This window comes from Neomonachus schauinslandi, chromosome 4 (assembly GCF_002201575.2).
Source record: "Neomonachus schauinslandi chromosome 4, ASM220157v2, whole genome shotgun sequence".
Taxonomy (NCBI): domain Eukaryota; kingdom Metazoa; phylum Chordata; class Mammalia; order Carnivora; family Phocidae; genus Neomonachus; species Neomonachus schauinslandi.
In genome coordinates, this window is record NC_058406.1 from 62,266,426 (window position 1) to 62,280,256 (window position 13,831).

General features: G+C 39.9%; 1 protein-coding gene across 1 annotated transcript in view; it reads left to right on the forward strand.

Moving 5' to 3' along the window:
- Positions 1–13,831, forward strand: part of ST6GALNAC3 (ST6 N-acetylgalactosaminide alpha-2,6-sialyltransferase 3) — a 443,777-nt gene that overhangs the window by 200,822 nt on the left and 229,124 nt on the right. The window lies entirely within an intron of this gene.

Consider the following 13,831-nt stretch of genomic DNA (forward strand, 5'->3'; position numbering starts at 1 on the left):
CTTTGGATGTCAGAGCCCCAGCCTACTGCACAAACCCTAGCAAGTGGGTCTTGGGACAGCCCACGGTCGAGGCACCCTTCTTGCCCTTGCACAGCCCTTCCAGGTTCATCTTTCCTTACATAGCACCCACACCAGACGGCATCTCCCATCGTGACAGGGGTGATGACTGCAAAGGCACTGCGGAGACTGCTCTACCCTTCTCTTTCTTCCAGTAGCCATCCTGCTTCTGCTGCTGCCACTGCCACAGACTCGCAGTAGCTGCCCCAGTGATTACCATCCTGTCGCAGGCTGCTCAGTTTTGCCACCTCCCTGGGCCTCCGTTGCCTGGCCCTGAGGCTTCGACTGGCCCACCTTCCCCCTGGGCCATCACCTGCCCTGCACAGGGGTCCTAGAGTTGATCTTAATTTGGGGTATGGCTCCTTCTTTCTTGTTGGCCCTCTACTGCTGTCTTATCAGCTCCAGGGAAGAAGGGACCGTGTTGCTCCATTTACAATGCATCCTCAATAACTAGAACCATAAGCTGTCCTACCGTAGGTATTTGAGTGTGTATCTTACATGATGGACTTTTGGTTGAATTCTTATAGATCCAAATGATGGCTCTTAAATCACCGAATGCTGAGGGTATGCTGTATTCAGAAGTTTTTGTTGATTGGTTGGTTGGTTTTAAAGTCAAATCAACCTTTATATTTTGAAATGTTATGGGGGGGACTCTTGGGTGGCTCAGTCAGTTAAGCGTCCAACTCCTGGTTTCAGCTCGGGTCATGACCTCTGGACGGAGTCTGCTTCAGATTCTCTCTCCCTCCTCCTTTGTCCCTCCCCAAAGCATGGGCATGCATGCTCTTTCTCTATCTCTCTCAAATAAATAAGTAAATAAAATCTTTAAAAAAATTTTTTTAAAAAGAAAATGTTATGGAATATGATAAGGCATGTGCCTGTGCAAATGAGTACATAGAGCAGAGGTTCCTATCTTATTTCCTTTCAAATGGCTTGTTATGCTTTGCCACTATTGCTCTGGAAAGTCTATGAATATTGGTTTGAGGAATGCAACCAGTATTGAGAATTTTACATTTATCTGTATTTGGCTATCAAATTGGTTATTTACGCCTTGCATTCTGCTATTTTTCTTTTCTATTATGGTCCCTTAAAACAAAGCAAAGAAAGGAAAAACAAAACTGTTTTGGTAGGCTCTTACTGAGATAGGAAGGGAAATTTTAAGAGGTAGAAAATACTGAATTTCTTGAAATAATTTTTGGATACTGGGGTTGACTTTATTGATTAAAACAGAATTTAAGGAGTATCTATGAATTCAGTTTAATTTAATATACTTAGCATCTCATCAGAGAGATTAGAATTGCCTAAGCTTTTGTTGTTTCTTTTTTTTTCTTAGGCTCAAAATGCTTTGGATTGATATAAAATCTTCCCCCGTTAATTTATTCTCCAGTAGAGATGCCATACTGCCAAAATTTCTTTAAAAAATGACCCATGAGCTTATTGCCAAGCAGCTTAGATCAGTGATAATTTTTTTTTTAAAGAAACCTTTTATTTATTTTCTCTAGTTGGAGAATAATGTACATGGCAAAGAAATAAAATAGAAATTAAATGTATTCCAAAGAAAATTTCCATTTTAGTAGATTTCCTTTCAGTCCTTTTTCTGATACATAAGCTTTTTCTCTTCCACTTTGAGATATGCATTGTGATCTCCCTTTGTGATACAGAGGATAAATCTGCTGGCTCATTTCCCTTTATAGACTGCCACCTTCTCCACAAACCAAGAAAAAGCGTATCCTGGATTTCGCTTGGTTTGCAGCAATTTATGCTAGAAGAATTATAAAATGTAGAATCTGTAATCTGAATTTGGCGCACTCTGTATCAGAAAAAAATAACTTCCAGCACAGCCAGACAGGAACTTTACGTATCACTCAGAGAGCCCATTGCTTTTGATACATATTTTATGATCACAGCTGAGGCTTTTCCAAGCTCAGAGTGCCATATCATTCATTCACTCTTTAAAACTACAAGATTATTTTTGGCTCTTTGTGTTGGCACGTAAGACTTCCCATTACTGATCTGCATGAACCATTTATCAAGTCAAGGGTTTAATCTATCAAAGTCAGAATTCCTTTGTTCTGTTTCTCTCTGCCTCACCTTCCCATATGGTATTATCTTATACGTGTATACTGTTGGCTTAAAGAAGGTTATTTGAATGTAAGGACTTACCATGTTTCTCTGCTTTTTCAAAATAATATATTACAGTGCAAAGTGATGTTTTATAGGGAATTATAATTATACTGTTAATCAGTTTTTAGAACATTAATCTCCAAACCTGTTCCTTCACTCGTATTCCTGGTTCTGTCCTTGCCAGTAACTCCTACTTTTCCTACTTACTCAGCCTGAAAATCTGAATTATCTTTGATTTCTTTCTCTCCTCTTTTCTAAGCATTTACGGAATTGTCAAATCCTTTAGATTCTACCTCCTGGATATTTCTTGAGTCTACCCTTCATCACCTTTGTTTACTGGACTCTTGATGCTGTCTCTTGTCTTCTAAGAAACATGACAATTTGTTTAGAATGCTTTTGATAGGATCCAGATATAAAGACCAAAATAAAGTAATTCATTCAATAACACTGAGTGCCTGCCCTGTGCCAAACCCTGTTTGTAGCTCCAGAGATACAGCAGTGAACAATAGAACAAGTAAGGCTTTTTGGCCTTGTGGAGCTTACATTCTAGTGACGAAATGGAAGAGAGTGACAATAAATAAATAAATACATAAAAAAATAAATAATAACATAAGTAAAATAACAAGTACATTGGATGATGTTAAGTGCTATGAAGAAAAATAAAGCAATGAAGGGACATAGGGAGAGCTGAGGTGGACAGGGAAGGTATAGATATAAAGCAGGTGATAGAGATAGATGATAATGAAAGTTAATTAAAACTTAAGCAAGTATCATGAACAAAAAGAATACAGCAAAAATCATCCTAATTCTATAAACTGTTAATTGAATCTCCTGGCACTGATGCCAGATCATAGTGATAATCTATGCCGAAGCATAATGCAACAAGAGCTATTATAATAGCTACCAAGCTATTCTCCCTCTCTCTGAGCTATCCCTGTCCTAGGTCAGTATATTCGGTGAAATCTTATGGAGATCTAAATATAATTGTATGGAAGGAAGAAAGGAAGGAAGCAAGGAAGGAAGGAAGGAAGGAATGGAGGGAGGGAGGAAGGAAAGAATTGTGCTTAGAGAAATGACTAAGATCAATCCAAAGAGGCATGCTCAAGTAGGTAGCTCAAGGTACACAAGATGGGAGCTCCAGGAGCCAGAGTGAGACGTAAGTGGGAATCATGAATAATATTTAGCAAATTCTTACTGCCAATAGGAAAATAGTCTAAAATCTTAAGCGGCCCTCCACCATCTAGTTTTCCTTCACACTCCCCAACACCAGTCTTCTGATTTCTTTCCTTGCTGCCTTTATTTTATCTTATTTTATTTTATTTTATTTTATTTTTTATTTTTATTTTTATTTTTTATTTTTATTTATTTTTATTTATTTATTTGACAGAGAGAGAGAGAGCGAGAGCAGGAACACAAGCAGGGGGAGTGGGAGAGGGAGAAGCAGGCTTCCCGCCGAGCAGGGAGCCCGATGTGGGACTCGATCCCAGCACCCTGGGACCACGACCCGAGCCGAAGGCAGACGCTCAATGACTGAGCCACCCAGGCGCCACTATTTTATTTTATTTTATTTATTTCTAGTTGGAAGATTTTTCTCTGCTGTCTCTTTGATGCCTAAATTCTATCCACTCTACTGGACTCAGCTCAAATATTTCCTTTTCTATAAAAACTTAATGGAAATAATCACCTCCTCTGAATGTTAATAATAAACTCCTTTTGGCACTTTGCACAGTATTTATGAGTGTACCTCCACATTTCTGTTCTAGTTAAAGCTCTTTGAGAGTAAGCTTCTGGGGAGAAGGACAGTTCCAAGAGATAAACATGAGAGAAACTAGGGGCCAGATTATAAAGAGTTTAGTAAACCATGTTAAGACACTTTAGACTTCATCCTGGGGGCAGTACAGAGCTATTAGATCATTTGAAAAGGAAATGACAGGATAATATTTCTATTTTATAAGTGTTATGGGTTGAATTGCGTTCCCCCCATTCATACGTTGAAATCCTAACCATGGTACTTTAGAATGATACCTTGTATGGCTATAGGGTCATAGTAATAAGTTAAGATGAGGTTATACTGCAGTATGATGGGTCCCTGCTCCAATATGACTAGTGTCCTTATTCTAAAAAGTGCCACGTAAAGAGATAAACATGCTTACAGAGAGAATGTCATGTGAAGATTGGAGTTATGTTGTCACAAGCCAAGAAACTATCAGAAATTAGGAAAGAGGCCTGGAGCAGATCCTCCCCTAGTATGGCAGAGGGAGCGTGGCTTGATACCACCTTGAGATCAACACCTTGATCTCAGACTTCTAGGCTCCAGAACTATAAGACAGTACATTTCTGTTGTTTAAGCCACTCGGTGTGTGGTGCTTTGTTATAGCAGACTGTGCAAATTCACGTAGTAAGGCCAAGTCTGGCTGCAGTGTGGAGAATGGTTTGGAAATGCACAAAACTGGGTACAGGGGGACAATTCGGGGCTATTAAATAAGAGAGGATAGTGGCTGTGGGAAAGAGGAGAGAGCTAAACCGACAGTAGAATTAACAAGGATGGGTGAATGGTTAGACTTGGAGAGTTGCGGGAAGAAAGAAGAAAGGCCTGAGAAATGATGGAAGAGTTCAAGTCTGATTCATCGGTTGGTGATTCCCAGATATACATCTTTAGCTGAAACTTTCCACCGACCTTCCAGAATCTCCTATCCAAATGCCAAGACAGCTCCTTTTGGATTTTCCACCCACATTTTGACGAATGTTTAAATAAGTGAATTAATTAATTACTAATAATTAATAAGAGTTGCCATGTAGATGCAAGAGGAGAGAATGAATGAAAGTGTTAGTCTTCCAAATAAGGAGACATACTTTCATTTTACCTAAGAAAGAAGTTTTAGTCAACCAGAACTCCCCAAAATTGAATGTACATGGGAGGTAGATTTTTTTCTCATGTTATTAAGCAGACTCTCAATGACCCTAAGTCTGTGGCTTTAGTCTAATTTTTCCTCTCTTTTGTATTCTTACAGCACCACCACCCCCCTTTTTATAGCTCTTAAATTCTCTTTACATTCTAATTTTATAAAGGTCTAGCTATCTTCCTCATTTTGTGGTAAGATCTCTAGAGCAAACACTATGCTTTCTTCATTCTGCCAGTACCTGGAGCCTAATGCTAAGCTATATAACTTAATAACTAGTGCTGTGTTGAGAATGAACAGCTTTGGGCCCGATTTCACATATTCTCTACTCCAGCTATTTCTTTCAATAGTTTAGTAATAAATATACCTGTCTGTTTCCTTGCTTAGTAATGAAAATACAAAATGTTGAGATGAAGTATTTCTGGTGGCTAATCAATATTCCTGTTATCAATTATCCATGCTAGATTATACTATGCATTAATTTCATTGCATGCTCCATGGTATATGGTATGTGTGTTGTGCAAAGGCATAATTGGCTTGTGTTCATACATAATAAGTAGGTTGGGGAATTGGTCTGATGGTATATCTTAGTTATTGATAGTGATTGTCAAGTGTACATTTCAAGTTTAGAACCTCATTGGCCTTCTGGAAGTCAGCATCTCAATTTCAAGGAAAATTTAAACCTTTCCTTTCATGTACTCCTGTTCATTTAATCCTGTCAAAATAGGAGATTTTGTGTCTAAGAAAAAGAGCTAGAGGCTAATTAAAGGACTCATGGCAAGGGTTCCATGGCCCTCTGATTTCTCTGCAAATGAGCAATGAATTAAATGTAAATGAGTCAGAAACATAACTTACTTTTTTTTTAATTATGGTAAAAAATATATAACATAAAGTTTACTATTTTAACCATTTTTGAGTGTACAGTTCAGTAGTATTAAGTATATTCATGTTATTATGCAACAGATCTCCAGAACTTTTGCATCTTGCAAAACTGAAAGTCTATACCTATTAAACAACTCCCCATTCTCCCCTGCCCCGGTAGCCACCATTCTAACTTTCTGTCTCTATGAATTTGACTACTTTTAGATACTACTTAGATACTTCATATAGGTGGAATCATAGACAATGTGCTTTTTGTAACTGGCTTATTTGACTCAACATAGTGTTTTCAACATTCATCCACATTGTAGCATATGACAGGATTTTCTTCCTTTTTAAGACTGAATAATATCACAGTGTATTTGCATACCACATTTTGTTTATCCATTCATCTGTCAATGGATACTTAGGTTGCTTCCACTTCTTGGCTCCTGTGATTTTTTTTAAACTAAATATATTTGGAAATATAAAGTTCTTAGATCAGATCTGTCTTTAATTTCCTCCTATAAAGTGAAGGAAGAATATTTTAATATGCTAAAAAGTTCTCAAAACTCTTTGTCACCTAAGCCTTCTTATTCTATGTTGTTATTCTCTGACAAAAACTGCACCAAATATTTCTTTCAGCAGAGTGATGTTGTGAAACTTGGCACGAGGAACATTTAAACCCGCCTGGGTGGCTCAGTCATTAAGCGTCTGCCTTTGGCTCAGGTCATGAGCCCGGGATCCTGGGATTGAGCCCTGCATCGGGCTCCCTGCTCCGCGGGAAGCCACCTCTCCCTCTCCCACTCCCCCTGCTTGTGTTCCCTCTCTGGCTGTGTCTCTCTCTGTCAAATAAATAAATAAAATCTTAAAAAAAAAAAAAAAAAACCTCTAAAAACAGATATTAGATGTTTGGGCACTTAGGTGGATAGACTGTGGAAATGAGTGACTTTTGACCTTCTGAAGGATCAAGGGAACTGTGGACAGAATTATTAAGACAAATCCATCTTCTTACAAAATTCTTTAAAAATTAGATTCCTTTCCATACTTACTGAAGTCGAAGCTATTATTTTTGCTTTAGCACTATAGTGAGTCGACTTTTTTTGTGCTATCTTAAATAATTCCAAGACCTAAGAGTCTCAGAGGTCTGTGCCAGTGAAAATCAATGTGTCATCCACATAATTAAGATCTTTTCAAGAAAGAATTCACAAGAGCTTTGAGTAGTATGTATGTAAAAATAGTTCCTAGAATTCTTTTAAAATAATGACAAGCATAGCCTTTCCATTTTTCCCCATTCTGAAAATTGATAAACTAACAGAGCCATTTACACTCTCTTTAATTTTCCTAAAGATCAGGTTCAGTAGTCTAATTCATGGTTATCACTCTTCTGTCAACAGCATAGATGTATATACCTGTAAATGTAATCTTTTACTTTTCCTCACTTTTTTTTTTTTAAAGATTTTATTTATTTATTTGACAGAGAGAGACACAGCGAGAGAGGGAACACAAGCAGGGGGAGTGGGAGAGGGAGAAGCAGGCTTCCCGCCGAGCAAGGAGTCCGATGTGGGGCTCGATCCCAGGACCTGGAATCATGACCTGAGCCGAAGGCAGACGCTTAACAACTGAGCCACCCAAGCGCCCCTTACTTTTCCTCACTTTGTCTCTCTTCTTTACTCTCTCCTTCAAGTCCTTATCTTATACACAATACCTGACAAAACATATGTGGTAGGTGTGAAATTAGAGAACTGCCAGCATCAGAAAAAGCTATTGCTTTACTACCTCAGACTGCGTCCCTCCCTTTTCACATTGGAAGGTTTCCTTATTTTCAGAATTAACTTCTTGAATTCATTTTCTCTAAGCTGATTCATGTTTTCATTTTTTCCCTTTAAGTCAATCTGTGCATGAAATTAGTTTTTAACCCAGCTTAGTTGTGTCCAGCGCCCCTTTTTTGGCTTTCAAAGCAGGCCAGAAATGTGTGAATTCAAGTCCATGATCTTCTAAAAACCTAATCTGATTGACCCCTCCAAAATTCTTTTCCTTTGATTTTTAATTTAGCTTCTAAAATGGAGTGTCTACTATTTATATTTTTAGACATTTGACAGTAGATCCTAAGTGCAAGAAAGTCTGTGTGGTCAGTTCTAGTTGATTCATGCATTTGTTGAAACATCACCTATGCGGTTTTTTCCCCCATGGATTATCTACTTACCGAAATAGTTAAGTGATAAGAATAAGAATAAATAAAAGGATACAAGGTTGCAACATGACTGCCATGTACCATGATCTTTCTCCCATTTTGGACACCTTACTTTGTTGAGAACATTTAGGTCTTTCCCTGTTTGGTTTGATTTCTTCTATGTAGTCGTGGATATAAAACGATTAAATGGAAAGTTCCCATCCGGCAAGTATCAAGGTGCCCCTGGTGTCATCATTTGAAATCAATGAAGAAATCACCTTTTCTTCTGGATAAAAACCCCCTCCCATCTCTCTGGTCTGGCAGAAAATACAACTGCTGAAAACAGAAAACTATAGCAGATAAATAGGACCATGGCTAGGCATAAGATTTGGAAGCCAGCACTTTGCAGGGAAAATTAGAATAAACAAAACTCCACAGAAATACAGCTAGTTAAATCTCTTTCATAGAAGAGAGATTGAGAAGTATTTATAGTAAGTATTAACAACTGTGATGTAAGGAAGTGACCTTTCTAGCAGGGCAGTATTTGAAAATGACAGTGTAGGTCTCTGAGGCAGAGAATCAGGGGGCCTGCATAATCTGGACCAAGAAACCAGAACAAGACATAAACTACACCAGAAAAGAGAAAGTTATCTGAGCGACCCCTGGCTATTTCTTTAGTTTGAAGAAAATGGGGGTTGATGCCAGAAACATAGGGCTCATTATTCATGTAATTATGCTTATGAACTGAAGAGTAAACTATATGTAAGCCATAGTATTAATTCCATCATTATTAGTTTTTCCTTTTCATTTATCCATTAAGTAACTATATACTGAGGACCCACAAATATTTCAGGCACTTTGCTAAAGAAGGGCTAAAACTATTGATTACCCCAGCCCTCTGACCTAAAATGGTGAAAAGGACACAGCTTTGCCTTCAAGGATCTGACAGGAATGGGGCAGGTGGCAAGAAAGAAACCCTGTGGAACTCACAGTGTATTATGGGAACAGGACGTGGAGACATTTATCTGAATCCTTGTGGGCAAAGGAAATAAATATAACTAAGAATGAAGGAGAGTAGGATTACAGAAGGGGAGGGGAGAAGGCTCCAAGAGAAGCAGGTACTAAATTTTGAATCGGGCAAAAGTTCAGTAAAGCCTTTGTTATTATAAAACCCCAAAATAAAGGTCCTTTGCTTATATAGTATAGATAGCTCTCTGAACTGGATGCCAGGAACAGACAGTGTGGCCACACTGGGTGTGCCGTCCGCCTTCTGCATGTCACCTCAAGAGGGCTTGCCATGTAACTTGTCAGACTGTGTTTATTCTTCATGTTGCTGGAAGTTTGAGGCCATAATCTAGAAGGTTTTTGGTCTCAGCAGCATGCAGTGAGTTAGTTGCCTTCCAGTAACTTGGATAAAAATCTCTCTTCTAAAAAGGTTCCATGAGGAACCTTTTTAGGAACCAGCCAGGAGCGCCTGGCTCAGTCGGTTAAGCATCTGCCTTCAGCTCAGGTCAGGATCCCAGGGTTCTGGGATCAAGTCCTGCTTCGGGCTCCTTGCTCAGTGGGAAACCTGCTTCTCCCTCTGCCTGCCGTTCCCCCTTCTTGTGCGCGCTCTCTCTCTCTCTCACACACACACACACACACAAACAAATAAATAAAATCCTTAAAAAAAAATGTTCATTAAGCGTAAATGTAAAAACATGCCACAAAGTCACCTTTCATGGTGCCACAGGGGCTGTTGCTGTGAATTTAACTTGTAAAGTGCACAGAAGAGTGTACCATCAACTCATTCCATTCTGCTTATACTGCTGTCCAATCCCAAACCAGGATCGTACTGGAGGAAGTTACCTGGGAGAATGCTGCCTGCTTTGCCAGTTGCCCTCCCTGCTCTAGTCCACGGCTCAGCACATTTTTTTTTCTGTAAGGGCCCAGATAGTAACTATTTTAAGCTTTGCCAACCATAAGTGAGTACTGTCATTGCGGCATGAGACCAGCTATAGACAGTATGCAAACAAATGGTCGTGGCCATGTTCCAACAAAACTTGATTTGCAAAAGTAGGCAGTGGCCCGAGGCCACCATTTGCTGACCCCTGCTTACAGAAGTTCTCTAAAGCGAGCATCTGGACCCTTGCACATACTGTTGCCATGGCTCGGAATGCTCCTCCTCCCTCTCTCTGCCCGGCTAGATTTTAGTTCTTCTTCAGCTCTCAGTATAGAGGTCACTCCTCAGGGAAGAAGCCCTCACCAGTGCCCCAAATTCAGGTTGTATGGCCCTCATGTACTCCCACAGCACCGTGTACCTTCCCCTCCAGAGCACTGACTGCTTTCGAGTAGCCTGGGGACTGGTGGTGTCTCTCACCGCTCCCGACTGTCCGCTCTGCCAGGGCAGACTCCTGCTTGCTTTTTCTCTCCCTTGTATCCCTCACGCCTAACACACAGTGCCTGGGACACAGGAGGGACTTAAGAAGTATTTGTTTAATGCTTAGTGAATGAAATTATTTATCCTTTCCCTGACGTTTTAGGATTGTAAGCTTAGCGGGTAAAATTTATTTAAGACTTTGTAGTTTATGAGCCATGTTGCCATTATCATATTGTAACAAAGCATAAGGTTCCAGCAGCATTCAGAGGGCTGGGGTAATCAATAGTTTTAGCTCTTCTTTGGCAAAGTGCCATTTGGGCTGTCTTTGACCACCGAGAGGTTTGTGCCCCCTCCCCTGCTCCCCCCCCCCCCCCGCACCACCCCTTTGCTGAAGTGGAAGATAGTGCCTCTCTGTTCCCATCAGTGTCTTACACTTTTTTTCAGAGACAGACCCAGCACCACGTTGTCTGTTCTCCAGTGTTATACAGAATTTTTAGTAAAATATCTCTTTCCTTTTTTTTTTTTTTAAAGATTTTATTTATTTGACAGAGAGAGACACAGTGAGAGAGGGAACACAAGCAGGGGGAGTGGGAGAGGGAGAAGCAGGTGTCCCGCTGAGCAGGGAGCCTGATGTGGGGCCCGATCCCAGGACCCTGGGATCATGACCTGAGCTGAAGGCAGGTGCTTAACGACTGAGCCACCCAGGCACCCCTATCTCTTTCCTTTTTGATATAACTCATTATCTCCCTAGAACCATATAGGTCTATTTGACTTAGGAGACTAGTCTGGAGTCAGATCAGATGTAATCAGAATAACTCTTCCCTCCACTAAGACCAAGGCTTTGTTGCCGGGTCCAAATTGTGGGGCTCAGCATTTGGGAAGAATTATTTCCTGGGAAGCCCCTCTATCTCTTACAGGCACACACTTCAGGAGGCCTGCCTCCCAATCTGTCAATGCGCCTAGACATCGCTTTGAATCCTAGCCAGAGAAAGCTGGGACTGTGGCCACAGAAGAATCTCTTTTTTTCCTCTTCTACTTGCAGGAAGAACGACTAATAACAAATACTTACGTGGAGCTCACCATGCACCAGGCATTTACTATCTGTAAGCTATTTATAGATAGTAACTTATTGAACCTGCATGGCAGCTTTATTGCAGTATCACTATTTTACCAAAGGAAAAACAGTAGCACAGAGGAACTGAGCTACCTTGCCCAAAGTCACACAGATAGCAATTGCAATTGTGGAGCTAGGAGATGAACTTGGACAATCTGATTCTGAGTCATTGCATTAAAGCATTTCACTGATGCTGTGATCACTGACCTCCCCAGCCCTGCTTCTGTAGCATTCTATCCACTTCTCTCTTAGGAGCTCAGAAAATAGGAATGAAGAGGGGAAGGAAACAAGTAAGAGTGCATGGCTAACCATGGAGCCTGAAACTGGAGTGAAATGTTCAGAGGCCACATTAGACATGAAGCAACACTATCTCTGCAAAAGGCAGAAAATTCCCAACCCAGGGTATCGTGAGCCTTGAAAATCATGATGGAAATGAAAATGCCCTTGAATGGTTATGGTGCTTTCTCCTTTCAAAGAGCTAGCTTGGAACACTGAAAAGATGTTCTTACTCACTGAGTGGTTTTACACTGAGTCTGAAGTAGAGTTTTAGCTATAAAGACATATTTTCCCTAAGATTGAAATCAATTTGTGAAATAACGCAGAGAATGTAATGCCTGTTGCTATTTTTCCAGTGACAATGCAACAGAAACCAAGCATGAGAAATGTGGTCATCCTTTTGGACTATATACTCATTTGTCTCTAGAATGGTGACACATGAAATGCTCACATTCCATGTTGCAAATAAAAATTAGTAAATTAGTAATAATAAACCTAATGAACTCCTTTGTGATATAGGAACTGGCCACTGTGGGTCTGAAGATAGGAAATCCCAAATGCTTTGTGAAAACTGTCTTTATTCTAGACTTGATTAAATTAGCATAAACAGATAACACATCCACATTTCAGTGTAAAAATCTTCCTTCTCGTATTTCCATCTTCAATGGTTAATTCTCATTTGAAAAGATCCTTTGTTTTATGGGAGTATTGCCAGATTAAAACATGCTTTTTCAGGCCCAAAGAAACTGTTTCTTCATAAAGTCATAGGCATTAAATTTTTTTTTTACAAGATTACCAAAAGTGACTTGTTCAGGAGTACCTAAAGTCAATATAGCAATAAATTGAGAAATCAGATTCTCTGTCCTCCTCTATTTTTCTAAAATTATTGTGGATGAGATGAGCATTACTTTTTTGGCTCCAGAAACTACTTTATATAGAGAATAGACAGAGTCTGGGGCAAGTCTCCCCCCCCCCCCCGCCCCGCCACTAATAAAGTCAGTTTTTTAACCATGAAATGACTCCATTCACCTAAGCATCCATCCATCTATCCATCCATCCATGCAATCTAAAATTTCAACTACTCTGATCTATTTTATTTTCCTTCTCTGCTTTATTGTACCTCGTTGTACTTGTAATCATCTGCTATTCTACACAGCTTATTTATTTCGTTTACTGTCTGTCCCATACTTTAGAATATAAATTATATTATGTCAGAAAGGCCAGCCAAATTTGTTCATAGCATATCCCCAGCTCTTAGAATAGTACCTGGCAATAAGTGATAATAAATGTGAGGACTGTTGAGTGAATTTTTATTAGACAAATCTTTATTTAGCATCTACTGCTCTTCAAAGTACTGGACTGAGAGCCAAAAAAGATCTAAGATGAAACAGATCTGGATCTCACTCTCAAGGAGATTCCAGGCTAATAAAGTCATTACCAAAATATGTCCTTTAAACAGCATCATTATACAGGGAAAATTACTTGTTTCCATATGAGAAATGAATCAGAGGTGCTATTTATACTTCTCCCTGAGAGAAAGGCTTCCCTGAGGAAGTGACATATGAAATAGAAATTGAACAAGGGAAAAGATTTGGAAATGGGGCGTTGGAGTGAAAAGGCAACCCAGGAAAAAAGTGATGCTTGGAATTTGGAAGTGAAGGTGGGAAATAAAAGATTTATGGGAGACAGGAAGGCAAGTGGTTCAAGTTAGAGGAAGCTTGGAGACCAAAAAGGGAGTACTGGAGCATCTATCTGGGAAGAATGATAGGACCAAGTTACAGAGAATTCGGATGGCACTTGCTGGCAGTGGTAAGTTCAAAACGATTCTCTCTCTTTTTTTTTTAAAGATCTTATTTATTTATTTGAGACAGGGAGAATGAGAGACAGAGAGCACGAGAGGGAGGAGGGTCAGAGGGAGAGCAGACCCCCCGCCGAGCAGGGAGCCCGACGCGGGACTCGATCCCGGGACTCCA